The following is a 15,193-nucleotide window of genomic DNA, read 5'->3' as shown; positions in this document are numbered from 1 at the left end:
AAACCCACCAGTTTGTCTAATCTGACAAAAAACACAGAGGTAATGTGTATTTTTTTTCTGTGCACCCATCCTTCCATTTTCTACACCGCTTATCCTCACTTGGGTCACGGGTATGCTGGAGCCTATCCCAGCTAACTGCGGTCAGGAGGCGGGGTACAGCCTGAACTGGTTGCCAGTCAATCGCAATAGTTTTTTCTATCATCATTAACTTATTTAGCATGTTTTTATGAGTCAATCAACAATGATAGTAAAGCTATGGGAACACATTGGTTTGATGGCACTAAAGCTCGAGCCAATGCTAGCTAGCTTTTTTTCTCTCGCAATACAAGCACTAGAAAATTTAATGGAGGGAAACTATAGTGTTTCTTATGTTGTGCTCAATTAGCAAAACGGGTATTGTATATGGGTATTGAACAGATTATACATTATTAAACAGATATTTTGAAAGACCTTGTGTCAGTGATCACCTGTTCGTCTCCTAGTACTTTCATCACAAGTACCCACATCATAGTTATGGTTGCCCGTAGCGGACCGGTTGTAATCAGGAAAGCACATGAATGTATAATCATTAGGGGTGTAATGGTATGTCAAAAATCACCGTTTCTTCATTTGTGCATCTGCTGCGATGGAGCGAGGACCGAACGCTATTGCGTCTTGTCGCATAGCAACACGCAAGGTGGACGTTTGCCGTCGCGACGCCGTGCCTTGAATTAAAAAAAAATTCAATTCAAGAGAAGTGTCGCCATGACTTCATCGCTCCCAATATGTGAGGGTTTGGTGGAGTGAGTTCAACGTGCTAACAGCAAAATATTTTGCCGGACTTGTACAGTAAAGAGCATGGAGAAAATGGAAGAAGTGATAATACAGTTTCTTTGTGTCCAGAGCTTTGGTTCAAAATACGTTTTTTTTCTTTGAGGAGCTGTTTTGATCATCAATGACTTCATTTGAGGAGCAACCTTCTAATTTTGCTTTTCAATGTGTTTTTATGAAGTGGAAAACGCAAATTAATTAATTCATTTTCCAAACCGCTTATTCTCACTAGGGTCACGGGCGTGCTGGCGCCTACCCCAGCTGACTTCTGGGCGAGAGGCAGGTTACACCCTGAGCTGGTCATCAGCCAATCGCAGGGCACATATAAACCAACAACCATTCACACACACATTCAAACCGACTGACAATTTAGAGTCTTCAATTAACCTACCATGCATGTTTTTGGGATGTGGGAGGAAACCGGAGTACCTGGAGAAAACCCACACAGGCACGGGGAGAACATGCAAACTCCGCACAGGGTAGGCCGGATTTGAACCCGGGTCTCAGAACTGTGAGGCAGATGTGCTAACCAGTCGGTCAAATGGATTTGAAAATTGCGATGCAAATCCACGCATTTCAAGCCTTGGAAGAGAAATGACATCGGTGTATTTCACGTCCAAACCAGCACTAAAAGCCTCAATGCTACTTCCTGGTAGGCCACTAAGCTACCATTCCAAATTTGGACAAACTTGCACCAAGGCAGCGTCATCCCTGCGTGCTGCCCCATGGTGAACAGCAAGAAAACCTGAATGCAGTGGGAAAAGGCCTTTAAGTGATCATCAACAAACAAGACAAAGACTTTATTACTCAGTATATTTCAGATTTTTGTAAGCCACTGTAACATTATGCAGTTTGAACATTAACACTGTGCTTAAAATACAGTATAGGAGAATGAAAAAACTCCACTCAAATAATGATTCAATTAAAATATAATAATGCACATAAAAGTTCAAAAATAACTCTACCTAAACGCTTTTTAAAAAGTGGTTCCTAAAGATTACATTCAAATACATTGGACTTAAAGTGAAACCAAACGAGAAAAAATAAATTAAGTTTGACACATCACAGAGAAGAGTCTTGTTAACAAGCCTGACAATGACTGAATGAATTTAAAAATTGCAAAGTATGTGAAATCAGTCTTCAAAATGGTCAAGAATGAAGACATTCTTTCAGTTTGCAGACGCTGTGGGCGTGTTGCTAAGAGCTCTGAAAATCCCGCCTCTCCTGGCCATTAAATACCATCCTCGTGGTCCTCTCACGGCTCCTTTCCACTTCAGCGACCGAGATATCACATGCTTTCCAACTGGCTGCAGAGAAGCAACCTCTGAGCCGGCAAGACACGACGACCTAATAAATAAATAAACAAAAATAAAATAAATAAAATAAAATAAAAAAAACATTACACTTCAGGAAAGACGTGTTTTTCAAGTTGTCGGCTTCATGGGTTTCATGTCCAGTTGCAACGCTGTACAAGAAAGTGCAATTACACCAAATGACCACTGCATGGAATAAGGGCGCTTAGTGTTTATATCAGAATCACGTTTATTTGCCAAGTATGTCAAAAAACAACACACAAGGAATTTGTCTCCAGTAGTTGGAGCCGCTCTAGTACGACAACAGACAGTCAATTGACAGAGAACATCTTTGGAGACATAAAGACATTGACAAAAACAGTCACTGAGCAATAAAGGGTTGCTAGTTATCTGGTAATGGTATTTTATTTTTTTTGTTTTGACAATTGTGCAAAAAGATGCAGGGTCCTCTAGCACTTAGAGCAGTTTAAATGACAAATAGAGCAGTAGTCCGATGCAATGACCATTGTTCAAAGGGCGCTGAGACTTCAAGGAGTGTATGCAGTTTAAAGGGACTAGTAGCGCGATAATCTGGGACAATGTCCATCCGTCCATTTTCAACACCGCTTATCCTGGTTAGGGTCGCGGGACGCTGGAGCCTATCCCAGCTGACTTCGGGCGAAAGGCGGACTACACCCTGAACTGGTCGCCAGTCAGTCGCAGGGCACATATAGACACGGACAACCATTCCCACTCACATTCACAACGTCACTGAGTGGGAACTGAACCCACGCTGCCCGCACCAAAGTCAGGCGAGTGTACCACTACACCATCAGTGACTCTGGGACAATGTTGATTGTGCAAATGTTGCAGATACTCCTCAGTCAGTGTGCAAGTGGGGCAGATGCTACTCTGGCATGAGTGGCCAGTATTGGTCAACAACTCTTATGCAAATAGTGCAGCGTGGTGAGACTACTACAGTGAGTGCACGAGTATGTATAATTGGCCCAGCAGAAATGTGACAACAAACTCAAGACAAAAAAATAAAATAAAATTGGCTGCATGTTGCAATGGAATTGTAGGTTAGCTGTTTAAGAAGTTGATGGCAAGAGGGAAGAAGCTGTTGGAATGTCTGCTAGTTCTAGTTTGCATTGATCGGTAGCGCCTAGCTGAGGGATGGAGCTGGAAGAGCTGGTGACTGGGATGTGGAGGGTCCAAGAGGATTTTGCACGCTCTTGTCTTAGTTCTGGCAGCGTGCAAGTCCTCAAGGGTGGGTCGGGGGGTACCGACAATCTTTTCAGCAGTTTTGATTTTCCGTTGCAGTCAGAGTTTGTCCTTTTTTGTAGCAGCATCAAACCAGACTGTGTTGGAAGAACACAGGACTGATTCGATGACCGCTGTGTAGAACTGCCTCAGCAGCTCCTGCGGCAGGCCATGCTTCCTCAGAAGCCACAGGAAGTACATCCTCTGCTGGGCCTTTTTGAGGACGGAGTAGATGTTGTTGTTGCCTGCTGAATTTTCAAAGACACTCTAGTCTGTGCAGTCTAAATAGCTTTGAAGTTCTATCTTTACTTCATTGGTCCACTTTTTCACTGTCGGCTTCACGCATTTAAGTTCTTGCCTGTATATAGTGGGGTCTTCGCTCCAGCCCCGTGACGTCACAGGGCTAGTTTGTGGCCCCGTCCATAAAATCAGGACAATTTAGAAGGTGAGAGAGTTTTAAACCGTATCGCAACAATTCAGTACTACATTGTTCTCAGTCTTTGCACTCATTATCTTTAAACATCCATCCATCTATCCATGCATCCATTTTCTTCCACTTATCCGAGGTCGGGTCGCAGGTGTAGTAGCTTTCGCATGGATGCACAGACTTCCCTCTCTCCAGCCACTTCATCCAGCTCTTCCGGGGGGATTCTGAGGCCATCCATATATTCTCTACAGCATGGGATGTGCCCAGAACACCTCACCAGGGAGGCGTCCGGGATCTTCCAACATATTAATGTATTTAGAAACAAAACACAAAAAACGAGTTTGAAAAATGATAGCGAACAATTCTAAAAAGAGGCTTCAAGCTATTTATCACCACTACAAGTTGGAGTTTACTGTCAAACTAAACGTAAACACAAATAAACCTTGTGTCTATAAAACAACCAGACAACTTGGGCTTAGAGTTGTCCAGTATCTTAATGCGAACAAACAATGCATAATGTCATAGACGGGCTAACGAATAGAATTAGTTTTGCAGCGTTATAACCCTTAAAGCAACTGATATTTCAGTGGAGCAACACATGTAGACAGATAATATAAAAATACCCACAGACATATAGTGTTTATCCTCTGCGAAAAAAAGACAAATATTACTGCAGCCCACTGAGAAGCTGTGACCCCCCTCCATGTCTACTCTCCCAGGTGGCCAAGGCTCACACACTGGACAGAGCAGCACAACAGTGGCAAAAAACGGTTTCGATCTTTTCATTTTATTTGATGATGCCATTTGTGTATGTTTCTATAAAGTGCAATATTATAGAGTGCTATTTTTCCTATTAAAACACAATACAGAAAATGTAGGATTTTGGGGAGGCAGGAACGGATTAATGGCATTTCCATTCATCTTGCTAGTAAAAGATGATAATAAAATGCTACCATACCAAGTTATGTTGGAGGAAAAAAGGGTGCCTAACGAGCGGTTATGGTATTTCCCCGTGAAGGAAAAGCCCCTAATCCCCGTTCCTGCTCATTGTTCCCTTTGCTTCGTTTCCTCTGTGAAATTTCCAGCCTTGGGACCGGGACCTGGACTCGGATAATTACTGGAAACCTCCATGGGGGCAGGGAATCCGCTTGACCGTCAATGATCCTTTCTTCGGGCCTGATTGGGCCGTACCAGCGGCCATGTTGCGCCTCCATTGGCCCAAAACCACATCAATCTGGTCATTTCCAGATGCCCCCTCAAGTTTGAAACTTTGTTTTTTTTCTCTCTCTCTTTTTTTTCTTTTACGAGCAGGAGTCGGGTTTCAACTAAACGAGCTCTGGCAACCGAGTTCACTCGCGGCCGAGGGAAGAAAATACTCTTTGAATAATTCACACATCTGTGCCTGGCATACGGTTATACAGAGAACAGGCAGAGGAGGACCCGCGGCGACGACAAGGAACAGGCGGGCGGGCGGGCATGCGGGCATGCTGCCGGGAGGGATGAAGACCAGATAGATAAAGTTGAGATAAGTTAGTCTTGTGTCCGGCTGACCGCTCCTGAGTGGATACAGAGAAAGGTGAGCCTCTCGTCTCGAACGGGGTTTCATGAAACATTTCATCAACAGACTGAAACCGCCTGGTTGTTGGTCAACCGCTGTCAAACGAAACCCACTTTTGACACAGTCGATTAGTTTAAACGGGGGAGGGAGGCGTTGTTGTGTTTTGTGGCAGTTTTCACAGTTGACAGTACTTTGCAAGCACATCGGCCAGGACATGATAGACAAGGGTCGTTGAAACTGCCACCGTGTTTTACTACATTACAGAAGCTAAGGTCATATCGTTGTTTGACTGCTGAGAGACTAGCATTTACACTTACATTGGTTACACGCCAAAACCTCCTGTGAGTTAGTAACTATGTGAATGCTTAAAGAGCCAAGTTTCCACACTGTTGCTTTTTGTGTGTCAAAAACCTTTGTTTCACAGAAATGTAGTCTGTCAACGGTTTATTTTGTGGGTGCTGAGACCACTAAGAGTGAAGCATATTTACACTGATGTGTGTCTGATACAGTTTGCTGGGAGTCGAGCTTTCACATCAGTGGTTCTGTGTGTCAAAAACTCTTGATCGTGTGAATGCTGAGTCAAATACTTCTACTGTATGGCGGCTGACAATCAAGCATTTGTACAAATGCTATTTTGCAATGAAAACCGTTTTAATGTGCGAATTGCCAAGAGTCACACTTTCACACCTGTCCTTTTGGTTTTAAAATATTTTTAGGGTCACCGATGATAGTCAAACATTAAGCAGTTGTGCGTCCAGTCTTCACTGTGTGAATGGTGTGTTCCAATAGCCTTTTTTGTTTTATTTTGTATGCGAAAACATTTTTGGACGACTGCTGAGAGTCAAGCATTTTTGGTGAATATTGTTGTGCATCACCTAGGAATTAAAATAACTCAAAGAAAAGGGTTAGGTGTGATCTCTCCGTTGAAGCCCTCAAAGTGGTCAAATGAGAAAACATCATTGCAACGGTTGCATGTGTTGCACTATATGTGGGATTACCATGATATGCTCCCACCTGTCTTGTCATGTCAATTAAATACGTTCTTTTTCATTTTGCCTGCTCGTTTCTCAGCATTTGCATGCGATTTCTAAAGGAAGTGCATGTCCTAGGGAGATGGTCATGTCCATACGATCAATTTGATTGTGAACACCTAATAAGTGTGTGACAGTCTTGATATAGAGGTCTAGATAGTGTGAATGCTCTGAGCAGATGTTGTGTATTATTGAGAAAGGAAAAGAGGGGTGGGGGAAGAAGAAACTCAATGACTGGTAGTGCGTTTTAGATGTTGACTATGAAAGGGGGGTTTGCTTCATGATCGTATATTAGTTGTTTTTCAAAATAAAACATCATGTCATTGTCAAATGGTTTGCCACAATTCACATTTGGTATGTACAAGCTTGGAGCCTAATATTTCAGACAGGATGGTACAGAGAGAAGATACATATTTTGGATTTGCAGAAGAGTGTTATGTTTAACATTAGGCATTACAAGGAGCTCGCAGGAAGCAGAGGAAATGCAGAAAAAGACTAGTTTCAAATAAGCGTCCTTGCAGTCACAGGCTGGCTAAATGTCCACTAAGATTAAAAGGCTGAGATGTGTTTTGAAAACAGTGATATGTTTTGTAACACATTGCAATGTTTACAATGTAAAGCTTGGTTCCGGAACAAGGCTCAAGTGTGAATGAATGGCTTCACTGTTCAGCCCAGGGGACTGGGCAATTTACTGCCCACGTTATCTTGTAGAGCCTGTACAGACAAGTCTGATGAATTTGGTTTGAATCTTTGGACTTCTTGCATTACCTGCATCAGTGGTTTAAACGATGAAGAGTTTCACTACCTCTCTTTCAATTTCTCAGGCTTTATTTTTGTGTTTATTGTTTGTTCTAATAGTCAAGAAGCCACAAGGTAGAACAAAATGTCACAAGAGTTAGAGAAACTCATTTAAACATCTGAAAATAACAACAAAAGTATGAGCCAACAATTTTAAAGCAGTCACACAGGAACAAATTCCCCAAAAAAGTATTCAGTATAGTGATGGGCATAATAATAAATTAATTGTGTGGAATGGAGTATGGCAGCTGTGGCCCAATGGTTAAGATCATAGCCTGCCACCGTGGGGGACCTAGGTTCAAGACCCCGACTGGACCATCCGCCAACATCCCCCGGACTCACGGCTGTGGTGTCCTTGAGCAAGACACTGATACTCCGAAATGCTGCCCGGGTGCTTCAGTGCCCCCTGCTCCAGTGTGTTCCGCTAACATGTGTATGTGTTCGCTGATGGGTAAAATGCAGAGAACAAATTTCGTGTGCATGCTCATGACAATAAAAGATGATTCTTCTTCTTCTTCTACTTGGCTGCAACCAGTAGAGGTGCTGTTGATTCAGTCTTAGCTAGTCTGTTGTATAAATAACAATAACGTGACATCAGTGAAGGAAGCTACATCCATGCAGCATTATTCAATACAATATTGGCCCTGAAAAAGGATGACATTAATTAGAGCGACTCTCCCATTCAGAATGTACTCATTTAATTAATTGTAATTGTCATTTGAGCAAATTTGGGTGGGTGGGGTGGGGGGGGGGTTATTGCCATCACTAGTTGAGGCATTTTTTTTGCAAAGCCAATGTTTACATCGAAAGACAAATTTTAGTTTTTTTATTTTACATTTGCCGCTTTTTTTTGTTGCCTAATTTAACCGGCCATACAATAATGAAATAAGTGTCAGTTTCCCATTTATGCCATGACATTTTAAAATTGTAAAAGTGGAATAGAGTTCAGAGGAAGTGCAGTTACTCTGCTTATTTTAGATTTCATCCATGGCCACTTTTAATGAGCTTTTTCTTTACCAATATTAATCTTAAATTTCTGCTTGGGCTTCCTCGTTTTTCAGGCCCCAACATAACTGGAAGAACATAAATAATGACGTGCAATAATGAGCCATTAAGTCTAAACAGAAGCTGGTTGGTGGGTCTCCTCTGAGTCATCCAAGATGCTCCCCTCTGAGCGTCTTTATGAACAGGACAATAAAGTCACACCACCATACTGTCCCTATGTGGTGTTGTTATTATCATTAAAAGCTAGAAGGTGTGAAAGCGCTGTGGTAGTAACACTTGAGATATTGTTGTTCTAGCTGAGTGCAGTCCAAGGTAACTTATTGACCAGCCAAGTAGAGGTGTTTGACCCAGTTTTACGAGCTTGCAAAGTTCAGCTGACCTCCAATTTCCCTGGAAACCCAAAACACTCCCTCACACAATGGCCACTGCATTGTTTGGAACAGAATGAGCGGGAGATTGCAGTCAGTCCTCCATCACGCCACCCTGCTTGGTTAGACAAACGTATCAAAATGTTGGCCCAGCTTGTGTTCAAACATAGGCTCTTTTAACTGACTTATATCAACAGCTGTGTTTTTAATGAGCTGCTCCAACTGGTTCTGGTCATCTCATTTTACACAGTAGAGGTGGGACTCCAATGTGCCAACAAAAGCAGTAATATCAATTTATTTGCTTTTCAAAGCCATCGGAAATTAGTGTTACAAAAGAGTTGATAAGTTGATAATTCTCGGATATTGGAGTACAATTTTCGCAAAGAAGATAACTGAACGCTATTCTTATCGGAAAACATGTTTTCTCGCGTCTGGTTTAAACCAGTGACACAAAGGCTTGTCAAGTTAGTGCTTTGAAACTGATTAGAAAAGGGCAAGCAGAAGGAAAAAAAAACATGCAGGAAGCTTAATCCATTCTTTCATTTGGTATACCGCTTGTTGTCATAAGGGTTGCGGGTGTGCTGGACCCTATCCCAGCTAAATTCAGGCGAAAGGCAGTGTAAATCCTAGACTGGTTGCCAGCCAATCACAGTGGAACAAACTTGACTGGATAAGCTTCCCGTTTGTCACATTCATTAACTGGTTAAAGGTAAATTGGCAAGCCTTTGGGGGAAGCAGAAAGTCAGTTCTCCTGTGTCACAGGTTTAAACAAGCGTGATGAGTGAAAACACCAACAAGAATAAGCCACTGTGCGTTTTTTTTTTTTGTTTGTTCATCTTTTAATCTAGACATGTTAATCAGTTGTGATAAAACATTTTTAGTAATCTCTTTGAAGGCATTTGTTTGCCACACACCATCACATAGCTACCACTGCTATCTTCATTAAGGATGAGAACCGGTCTCCTCATCGGTTTGAAGCTTTGACCAGGTATATTTGTAAGATTTCATGCCTGTATTATCGCAAATCCAGCTGTCATGCTGGATTTGATATTAGGGCAATTGAGGACAAGTTTCCGAAATGGATTATCCGAGGAGAAATTATCAGAAAATCTCGTTTTGTAATGCTAAATTCCGATGGCTTTGAATATCAAATAAATAGTTTTTACTCAATTAAATATTTCTTCCAAAATTAAATATTCCAACAATCAGTTGAACAAATAAACATTCACTCCTTTGTTTAAAAAAAAAAAAAATAGTGGTCCTTATAAAAGCAGTGTAGCCCGAGGCCCTGAGGTCGACTCGCTATGTTACAATGCAAAAGTCAACATTATCAAAACGAAGAAACACCAGCATTATAGTTCTTGTTTGGGTAAAATATCGTCCGTCCAGCAACATAAAATGTTCTCACTGGTTCCACACCAAAGTTTAACAACAGTTTTGGGTAGGCTTTACATGATCAGGATTTTTGGGGCCGATCACCGATCAGTGAGTTTAAAAAAACGATCACCAATCCGATCACAAGATGGAGGAATGTCTATTTAAATGACCTGTTCATTTACTGTATATACTTGTTTACTTAATTGCTAAAAAAAATATGTTTACAATAAATGTATCTTTGTTCCTCTATTTATGCCAGTGAGGCATAGTAACAGACGGAACAAATGAATGGTCTTCTATTAGATGGCAGGAAGTAAGTACAATAATTAATGTATCTACTTTTTGTGATATTTTTGTTTGTTGGTGTGCCGTAAGATTTTTCAATTGTAAAATATGTTCCTTGGCTCCGTAAAGGTTGGAAATCACTGCTCTAGTCAGATAGTGTATTCTAATAAGTCAGGTCAAACCAACATTAGAACGTGACAGAAATACTGGATGCTAAGTTACTGTAATTAAATTACTTTATTTTTAATTAAATAACTTCCCCCACACCGAAACTTTAGAGCATGATTCGACAGAACAGCGGCGGTTCGTGCTACTGCTAGCTTGCTAGACTACATAACATTTTATTGCCTGCTTGCGAGCCGTATTGTATTCAAAGTACGTGAACATACCTCAAGCAAGCCTTAAACGAACGTCCTCTCCTCTCCTGAGCACCGGTGACCACCAACAGATTTTATTGCAGTAGTCTGACATAGTGCAATCGTGAAAGAGCAAATTTGTCTTGTAGTGTGATCTTGCATTACGTGTTGTCTGTCTCAGACATGTTGTCTGTTCCACACCGCCGACATTTTTTATTTATTTATTTTTTAAATAACTTCATTGGCCGTCAGATGTTTACAATACTACGTCAAAAGGCACGCAACAAGGCTAAAAATAAACTAGCCTTTGGATTCAAATATACTGTGCACGCGGCAACGCGGAGTACATGTCTTTTGCGGAGCCGATCAATGACGCTGAATTATTAAATTAAAGTTGATCAGCATAAAATGCTAAATGTCGTCTGATACCGATCAGCCGATAAAATCGGTGTAAAGTCTAGTTTTGGGAGTCCTACAAGTTTGAACTGAATTTGCACCCACTGCCGATTCCTTCTTGGCAGTCACACTGATCAAAAGCCACACGATATACAAGATTTTTAAGCGGCAGTAAACAACGGTTGATTAGTCATGCCAGTCGCTTTATCCAGAGTGGTGAGGCATAACAGAAATGTGACCTTTCCATCCTAGTTGTGTAAAAGCACTCCTTACCAATTTATTAACCAACTTAACAAATTAGGCTGTATGGGCTGGAGGTGAAATAAAATTAGTCATTATGTGACTGGCTTTTGCAGTGTTCTTAATTAAATGTCATTGGCTCAGACATCAGTCATTACTCCAGCACCGGAATGAATTAAATTTAATATAGGGCTGCAGCTGTTGCTTATTTTTTAAATAATGTGTAATTCAAATTTGGACTTGGCAGTCAAAGAGGGGAAAATGTATTGAATTTGTTCTGTGTCAGAGCAAATCAGGCAAGTGTGAATATTTGAATGGAAGAACAAATGTCAAAACATGTTGTACCCTAAGCCATTGAGGTTTATTATAAATGCACATTAGTGACTTGTTTCTACATTAGGGCCATCAGATTGCAGCCACTGTCACGCACTGTGTGCTGATCCTCACATCTTTGCGTCAACCTGTTGCGGCAAACCTCCCTTACTTGCCCTTGGGTCTATTTTGGTCCAAATCACCTGGCTGAATTATTTATCAGTGAGCCATTATATTATTTTGTTTTAATTATTAATCGTTCACTGGAATGTGGTAGATCATGAAAAAGGGGAATGGGGTCTGATGGTGCACAGCGTCTGATTGAGAGGCCTCCAGTTCATGTAAGACTTGACAGACTGCGTGGGAAGATGAGAAAGCGGCACCTAATAATCATGCTGCATTCAAATCGCGCATGTTGAACTGTGGCCACATCGGAGCACTTTTCAAGTAATTGCATGAATATTTCATGCATTTACTGTATATCATCCTGGTTTATGCAATAGTTAAAAACATCTGTGGACAAGCCTGTGACAAAAGTTGACGAGAGATTGAAATTGCAGCCCGTTCTCATCCGCATGTCCTGCTATTGGTGACGCTCATTTGAGTGCTCACTTGTGAACACAAAGCACGGATGCACCTTTTATATAACTAGCATGATTGTCTATTGTTTCTTTCTGAGTGGAGGGGGGATTATGTCATGCAGCCAGGGCAGAAGCTTGTGGATGGGAGCGTTCTCATTCAGGATTTCTCGCTAAAACTTGAATCACGATCAAACATTCTGGCTCACCCTCAGCGCTCCTAATCATTGTATTTATTAATTCATTCATTCATTTTCTGACACGCTTCTCCTCATTAGGGTCACGGCCGTGCTGGAGCTTATCCCAGCTGACTCTGGGCGAGAGGCGGGGTACACCCTAAACTGGTCGTCAGCCAGTCTCAGGGGACATATAAACAAACAGCCACTCGCAGTCACAGTCACATCTACAGGCAATTTTGCTTAGCAGTCGTCCACCGTGCCGCCTCATTGTATTTATCCCTCAGAATAATCAATCACTTTAAATGAAAAGTTTAACCAAGTTGTTCTTTATTCAGTAGATCCAGCCCACATTCACAGTCACATTCATGCAACTCAAACTGTAATTCAGAATCATTCAATGCCCTTATCCCATGATTATATTCTTCTTTATTAGGCTTTACACAATCAGGATTTTTGGGGCCGATCAGCGAGTTGAAAAAAAACACGATCACCAATCTGATCACAAGATGGAGGAATGTGTCTATTTAAATGACCTGTTCATTGACTGTATATACTTGTGTACTTAATTGTCAAAAGAAATATATTTATAACAAATAATGTATCTTTGTTCATCTGTTTATGCCAGTGAGCCATAGTAACAGACAGAGCAAATGAATGGTCTTCTATTAGATGGCAGGAAGTACATACAGTAATTAATATATCCACTTTTTGTGACATTTTCGTTTGTTGGTGTGGCGTGTGATTTTTCAATTGTAAAATATGTTCCTTGGCTCCATAAAGGTTGGAAATCACTGCTCTAGTCAGATCATGTATTCTAATCGCTCAGGTCAAACCAACATTACATGACAGAAATGATGGGTGCTAACTTACTGTAATTAAATTAATTAATTTTTAATTAAATTACTTCACCCACACCGAAACTTTAGAGAGTGATTCGAAAGAACGGCGGCATGTTTACGCCTAACTGTTCGTGGTACCACTAGCTTGCTAGGCTACATAACGCTTTGTTGCCAGCTTGCGAGCCGTATCGTATTAAAAATACGTGAACATACCTCAAGTAATCCTTAAACGAACGTCCTCTCTTGTCCTGAGCACCGGTGACCACCAACACACGTTTTTCCATTTTGTCCTTATAATACAAAGTCGGCGTGCTCCACTCTTGTTGTCGTCACCACGGTCAAGAGTGTATCCTATCGCATTTTAGTTGACAAGATAAAGCCCAATGATGGTAAAAAACGGGATGCGGTTGTATCGGAATACAAGATTTTATTGCAGTAATCTGACATAGTGCAATCGTGAAAGAGCAAATTTGTCTTGTAGTCTGATCCGGGCATTACGTGTTGTCTGTCTCAGACGTGTTGTATGTTCCACATCGCCAACATGTTATTTATTTATTTAAAAAAAAAATAACTTTATTGGCCGTCAGATATTTCCAATACTACGTCAAAAGACGTTCGACAAGGCTAAAAATAAACTAGCTTTTGGATACAAATATACTGTGCACGATGGCGACGCGGAGTAAATGTCTTGAAGTATAAACACTACAATGGCATTGTAGTGTTCATACTTCAATTTACTTTTAATGGGAACAGAGTAGTTTTGTTGATCACCTTTTTTTTGACCGTGCATCTCAAAGTCTGGTGTTAGTTTTGTTGTGGTAATTCTCAGAACACATCTGAGGTTAATAACTCAGCTGGGATGTCTTCATCACACTAAAAGTCTGTTCACACACATGTAGAGCCAAACACCACCAGCATCCTCTGTGCCATCTTCTGGATTTTTGGAAATTTGTCTGCGCTTAATGAAGCATAAAACCCATCCAGTTTGAGAGTTGAACTTCTCTTTTAAGACAATATCACATTGGAGATCAATCAGTTACATCTGCAGCTCCCATGGCGCTGTTTCAGGATCTTGTGTGACTGAATCTTGGCTGGTAGTTTATCAGATAAAAGTGTTTTGCTGAGCCTGCAAGCTTGATTTTCTGAGACGTAGCCATCAGTTCCTGCATTGATTGGCTGTTAGCGTAATCAGCATGCTTGGTAGAAAAGTGACTGTTATATTCCTCTAAAACTGCAATGGTTCGTTAACAAATTAGATTTACAGCTTTTGACCAGACTTCAGTGAAAAAGTATTTAGTAGTCCATTCTATATTAAACACTCGGCCCTCACTGTCTACTTTTCTTTTCTTTGGCCCACTCAGGGTTGAAGAAGGGTTCAGAGGAGTAGCAGAATAAAAATAAAACAGCCAAAGTCAAGCCAGTGTATCACTGTACCAACTGCGCTACTTGGTGGAACCACTGGCCATTACAGGACAAGGTCAAATGAATGTAGTCATGATTTTGATATGATTTGGGCGATTCTTTACCAATCTTTGGCAGGCCGCATTGAAATGATCAACGGGCCGGCTGTGGCCCGCAGGCCGTATTTTGCCCACCCCTGCTGTACGCTGTCTAAAAATACTAAACCGAAAATTTAAAATCAATCATCAACCAAATAATTAGACTTTACACCGATCTGATCAGCTTGATCGGTATCGGCCGATAATTAGCAGTTTATGCTTATCGGCTTTAATGTCGTTATTGATCGGACCGCAAAAGACATTTACTCCGCGTCGCCATCGTGTACAGTATATGAATCCAAAAGCTAGTTTATTTTTAGCCATGTCACATGTCTTTTGACGTAGTACTGTAAATATCTGACCGCCAATAAAGTTATTAAAAAAAAAGATGTTGGCAGTGTGGGACAGACAACACGTAATGCAAGGATCAGACGACGAGACAAATTTGGTCAGCCGACTGCAATAAAATATATTCCGATACCACTGCATCCCGTCTTTTATGATCACTGGGCTTTATATTATCAAATCAAACTCGGCCAGATACACCCGTTACCATGGCGACGGCAACAAAAATGGTTCG

General features: G+C 41.2%; 1 protein-coding gene across 1 annotated transcript in view; it reads left to right on the top strand.

Annotated features, from left to right (window-relative positions):
* Window positions 1–5,103: 5,103 nt before the first annotated feature.
* tnfaip8l1 (tumor necrosis factor, alpha-induced protein 8-like 1) overlaps window positions 5,104–15,193 on the top strand; it is a 34,465-nt gene continuing 24,375 nt past the window's right edge. The window contains exon 1 of the mRNA XM_061684441.1: window positions 5,104–5,368. The gene's annotated coding sequence lies outside the window, so the exon portion shown is untranslated. The remainder of the gene's footprint in view (window positions 5,369–15,193) is intronic.

Source organism: Phycodurus eques, chromosome 8 (genome assembly GCF_024500275.1).
Source record: "Phycodurus eques isolate BA_2022a chromosome 8, UOR_Pequ_1.1, whole genome shotgun sequence".
In the NCBI taxonomy this organism is placed as follows: Eukaryota; Metazoa; Chordata; class Actinopteri; order Syngnathiformes; family Syngnathidae; genus Phycodurus; species Phycodurus eques.
The sequence above is the reverse complement of the archived record's forward strand: the minus strand, read 5'-3'. Positions and strand labels throughout refer to the sequence as shown.